The following is a 6,024-nucleotide window of genomic DNA, read 5'->3' on the forward strand; positions in this document are numbered from 1 at the left end:
AGTGCTGCAATCTATTTCATATTTTTTCAACTATTTTTGTTCCTATTTTGTATGTCTAAGCGCATCTAACGAGTAATTTTTTTCCCAGGGCTCTCCTGGGGACGAGCTGTAACTAAGGTAAAATTTATGATCACTTTCATCCATTCAATATGGCGGGTATTGTTGAAAACAAGGAGGATTGATATATCCGTTGTTGCGATGACTGTTTTGAAAATATTGCATGTGGTACAAAGATATTTATTTCTTTAAACAATAAAAACAAACTTGTACAATTCATCGTCTTTTATGGGCTGTTGTTAAAAAATCTTTGCAAAGCATGTCCATGCATGAAGATGAAGTACTGGGTTTAAATATAGAAATCAGTTCTTGTTGAATGGATATGCTTTCCAGAAATTACACAAAAGAAAAAGTTAGAACTTGTACATAGACTATCGTAAATCCGGAATAATAATATTGATATTTAAAACATGTAATATTTTGGATATATGTTCCAAAATTTAACGAGTATAATAATGTAGATAATGGATTATGCATAGACGTGAGAGGAGAGGTAAAATAGAAAGACTGACACTGCATGAACAATTAAATGATCCCCAAATAGAAGACTAGGATATTAGCTGCAGTTATGATGGAACGTTCTGGAAATGATTGCCAACAGAGCTCTTTACGAGGGCTATATCCTTGTCATTTCCTTCAGCCATTGTCATTTGTTATGGCCTTGACTTCCCTAGCTCTCCCTACATTTTACAATATATCAATATATTGTAAAGAATAGACATGCAAATTATAAGCAGTATGAGATTATTTGAAACAACAGGAGGTTAAATCTAGAACAGTAGGGTGTATTGCTCCACATCGTTCTCAAACATCGTTGTCACAGAAACAATGTATTGCCATTGAATATTGATCTATGAGACACGCTGGTCATCTGAATAAGACTGTTTAATTTTACTATGAAAGGCATGTATGCTCACAGATTAGATAAATTTTCGTAAATATTTTTTCGAATATATATTTGTTATATGCTTTATACAATATACATATAAATATAAAGTTAGAAACTCCAAGTACTTCAAGTATACTCTCCGACACGCCAAGTAATTTGTACATCGCGTACTTATGACTATAGCTAAAGCCACTAGAAATAGAAATGAATTTATATTCAGCTGTCCTCAAACAACACGTTTTCAAACGTCCAATTTATGTACTATTTTTTAGTTGAACAAGTTCAATTAAGGTAAAAGTTCTCAAAGGCCTAGGATCTTGCAGTAATGCAAGGATTTAGTTTCTTATGATTGACTTTGTGCCCTTTTGTACAAACTCGCCTCTTGGACGTGCTATCCTATAAAAGCAATTAAGACACCTGCTTTAATCAGTTGTATAATTGCGACACATCGTCGTGTAAAATCGTTCTAATTACACTCAACGATATGCCACCATGGCGTCGTGACGGCAATAAATACCCAGCTAGGCTATAACTGCACGATCAATGTTTAAATTTCAATTTAGAGTCAAACCAGGTGTTCGATGGATATTCTCACACATCAAAGTAAGCTCTTTGTGTGTATCTTGACGATGATTGAGTGCGCGGATGCCCCATTGACCAATATGGATCAAGACTATAGCCACAGCTTTCTCATACAGTCTGAAGAAAAAAAAAGTTGAATACATTGATGTCTGCGCTTAAGATGGATCGGTTTTTGTATTAGTGGGATAATTTTTTGCGTCTAGACCAATTTTGCAAGAGAGTTTGCGTCAGATATAATGAGAGATATTCGTCTTTCATGAATATAGCATGATGCAAAGAGTAGATGTAGCTACCTAATACTTGACACACGTATCTTTATTATGGATATACAGATGTTCTACATGTTGACTCTTGAGATATTTTACAACTAAAAAGTATAAAAAAGTTATTTCATGCATGGCCTAGTGAGATCATGATGAAAAGAATGACTACCTACTGATTGTATTTATTTGTTTTGAAAACATGAAATATATATATAGTCTGTTGGTTTCCTCGTAGGAAGACGTGATACCACGAGTTTCTTCGCGTTTTGTGAAAATTTGAAACAAAATAACAAAAAATAACTTAAAATGTTTACCACTAGACTGCTAGACTATGTTTTTGTTACATCAAACTAATGGATAATAAAGTTTGGATATCGTCTTTCCTGTCTTGACCAGTTTTGAAAATACGACGGGGAAAGTATAAACAAAGTTAGTTATTATAACTATAACATATTGTTTCTCTAAATCACGTTTAGTTGCCAAAATATTTGCGTTCAGGAAATTCAAAATATTTATACAAGGCATAATACTTGATAATATATTGAGAATCGTTATATTTCAGCAAGTATTTTCATCGCATGCTTGTTTCATTTGAAAGTTATCAGCCAAATTATTGAATATTTCCTACTGAGGAGTTACGATAAATTTGATTTTTTTAATATCAGAAAAGTTTCTTATCAATTGTATCATCGTTCGTTGTGACATCAGGCGCAGTGTCGCGAGTAATTCATATTACTTTGGCTTGTTATACAATTCTCAATCTCAATCATTGACTATAAATATTACTAAACCGCATTATGGACGATGTTGAAATATTTGGATAGTGCTAAATGTTACCACAACATCAAGACAGTCATCTTTGCCAAGCTGTTTTTTCATAATAAATTCAGGAACCGTGGGTGTAAATATAACCAATACTAGTTGTGGTCCCATTTCCTTAACCAGAACATTCAAATTACCTTGCATTGGTATAAGCAATGGAAAGGTCAAACATAGCCGCTGAATTTCTATATCAATAAACCTCCTATGCGTTTTACATAGCTACTTTAGGATGATTGGCTGCTAACGAAACACCGTGCGTAAGATAAATTGCATAGTTCACACATGAAAAATTGCTACTATTATATCCATAAATATATACTCATTGTCCTTTCTACTTGAGGAGAGACAGCAAATATTGATAAGATTTTGTATTCAAAAAGTTTGAGAAACTCATCATCGTTCTTTGTGGCCATATCAATCATGTTTCTTGCTGACAATCCTACCCTGTTTGCTATTCCCTTTTTTCATTTTATACTGTTCAACTTTCAAGGTTTCACACAGCTCTCTGTGTTAATGTTTGGCAAGGTTTATAATTGTCTCAATTCACTTATTTTTCTCGCCCAAAGGTGAAATGTTAGACGTTGTGTTTCTGGTTTCTTGCTTCGCTTTTAGCCAAAACAAACAAATAGTTTGGACTATTATAATAATCAATTTTCAACAAACAGCTGGGTTCAAACATTCGAGAGGCATTTGTCTGACAAAATCGGAAATGAAAGAAGAAAAAATGTATTTTGACTGGAGGCATTGATTCACATGACTGACCCAATGTCAATTTGACATGTATCTGCAACATTGAAGCCTCAAAACCAGTTAGGCCCTTGTAATATGGCTAAGAATTGGTATATTCTTTAACACTTCATGTTTGTAAACTTTGCCTGGTGTCTAAGGGAAAACTCGTAAATATTTAAAATGTTTTATAAACCATTTTCCTAACAATGGTTTGTTTATATAAAAACATCAAAACCTTTCCCAACAGTGTCGAAATTGGCATGCAGGCAATTAAGATTCATGTCTCTTGGCTTTTTGCATTTTCAGTTAAAACCTCGAAGCATGTAGAATGCATTCAGGTACACTTGACTTGCGGGATATTCAATTAAGAAGGCACTTCATAATATCGTTCGTTATTCAAGCAAACATTCATTTTAGTAAAACAAGAGCAGGTTGTACTTAGCTGGTCAAACAGGAAGGGTCTAATTCATTGTTGTGGTTACTGCTTTGACGAATCGCTCAAAATAATCGTCGCTGTTCAGCAACTTGCGTGAACCGACAAGCCGGACTAAGGATTAGCCATGCACAAACGCCTGACGAGCTCATTGGACGTAAAATGCACCGACATCAGTTATTCGAGATATTCTGAAATGTATTCTCTGTCACATGAAATGTATTCTCTGTCACATTTTATTTGTTTTCTCATTGCGCTCTTTATATACTTTTTTCCTTATTTTCTAATTTTGTGCATTGAAAATTCAATAAATACATGTATTTTTAGACGTCTTCATAAACATTGAACGCCTTTCTTCGGCTAACAATCTATCACGTTTCTCATGAAGATGCATGACCATATTGCACCAATAATTGAAATGAAGTTCAATAACCATGACAAAGGCTCTTTACTTAATTTTATAAAAAGCTATAATTTGTAAAAGCGTATACACGCATGAGCAAGAATAATAGAAAGACTCTTTTACATCCACTTACCTTGCATATATGATTCTTCAAAACTAATACGGAAACTGTATTTTTATTAAGAAAATTAGATCACAGACAGAATGGATTATAGAAGGGGATCTTCCTTATATAACATATAGTAGCTATATAATATATTTCAGACTAGATTTATCAATGCTCTTTAGAAAAAAAAACGGAAATAAATTTATTCTTTAGCAGTTGAGGCAGTTGAAACGTTATAAATTGGCACTTAATAATGATTAATGTTGACATTGTCTGTTTGAATTGCAAAGGCTTGATGAGGCTTTTAAAACTCTAGTGTGGATCTAGGCAACATGTAGTTGAAAGAGCACTTATTTTAAAATTTATTTAATTGATTTCAATTGAGAAATAGTTGTTTGAACAAGCTTTTTTTAACAAACGCACACTTTTAAATGCATAAACGCGAACGAGGAGAGAGGAAATCTCCATTTCATACAAATGCAAGCATGCAATATTGGCCAACATAGCTGCGCTTGTAAGTTGTAACTGACTGGACAGAGGTAAAGTGGAGGTTTTTGAGTCTGAAAAGCTACTCTGCCTCTAAATCATAACATCACGGACTATATGGCCTTCTCTCTAGCGAGTGTTAATTGTTGAAGATTTGTCGGTATTGTGATTCGTCTTGCAGTTCTGGCTTAGCACTAACAATTTAGTAAGAAAAAAAAAGGAACCAAGCCATAGTAACAAATAACCCTGACAAATACACCTTCATGATTGTATTTATAGGTTGTTAACTGTTGTTCAAAACAAAAAAGAGAGATTATAGATCTTAGGTAAAGTCAATCAGCCGGGTATATTTCATTTTTTCATGCGTTCAAAGACGACATCATCGATGCCTGAATGGAATCCACTGTCGTAAAGGACTTGCATTGAATTACACCTCACTGAAACTATTAACACTAAAACGTGGTGGGGCTGTTAATCAATACAGGAAGATCTGTTTTGTAATGAAATATCTGCCGTTATAGATTCTTATCTCATAAAGCGTGCTAAATTTGATTAATATTTACTGGTGGAACTACAACTTAATTATAGATCTTCTATTGATTTACTGGTACAATGTTTTTTTACCGTTGCGCTTTTTTACTGCTCAGCACCCCATTGGCAATGGGTTATTCTGAGTGAGCGAGTTATTTTAGTGCATTATTTGTCAATACATAATTGACTCAAGTATTCACCTCCCATCCTGACTGATCAGCTCAGGAGGTCAAATAGCTGAAGTATTCGCCGGAAATGCCTAAATTTCATAAATCATTTTTATTTTTTGTCATGCCTATAAAGATCTCGGCCCAATTCATTGTTACTCTTAGCTTTGAGATACGAGAACAGGGGCGTCTCGTCTATATCTTCAATATGTCTATCCTCATTTAAATAAAAAGAGATTGCAGTGGAAATGTTTATGATTTTAAGGTATACATGCTATATGTACAAAATGTACAACTCACATAATAGTTCTAAACTATAGGATACAATCTCACGAATTTTGACAATATATTAGTTTTCAGTTGTGCACAAAGCCAAAGGTGCTAATGTACCTGAAACGTAACTGCTAATTAAAGTCACTCGTAATTGTTTAACACACCATCCACTAAGAACTAGTGATATATCCTTCTTAACCCATGCGAAACAAATTATCACCTGGCTGGTGTCCTATTCTAAGGCTATATTGAATTATAAACTACAATAGTTCGCTTGCAATCA

The sequence above is a fragment of the Dendronephthya gigantea genome, unplaced genomic scaffold, assembly GCF_004324835.1.
Source record: "Dendronephthya gigantea isolate DGI-Jeju-01 unplaced genomic scaffold, DenGig_1.0 000010F, whole genome shotgun sequence".
Taxonomy (NCBI): Eukaryota; Metazoa; Cnidaria; class Anthozoa; order Malacalcyonacea; family Nephtheidae; genus Dendronephthya; species Dendronephthya gigantea.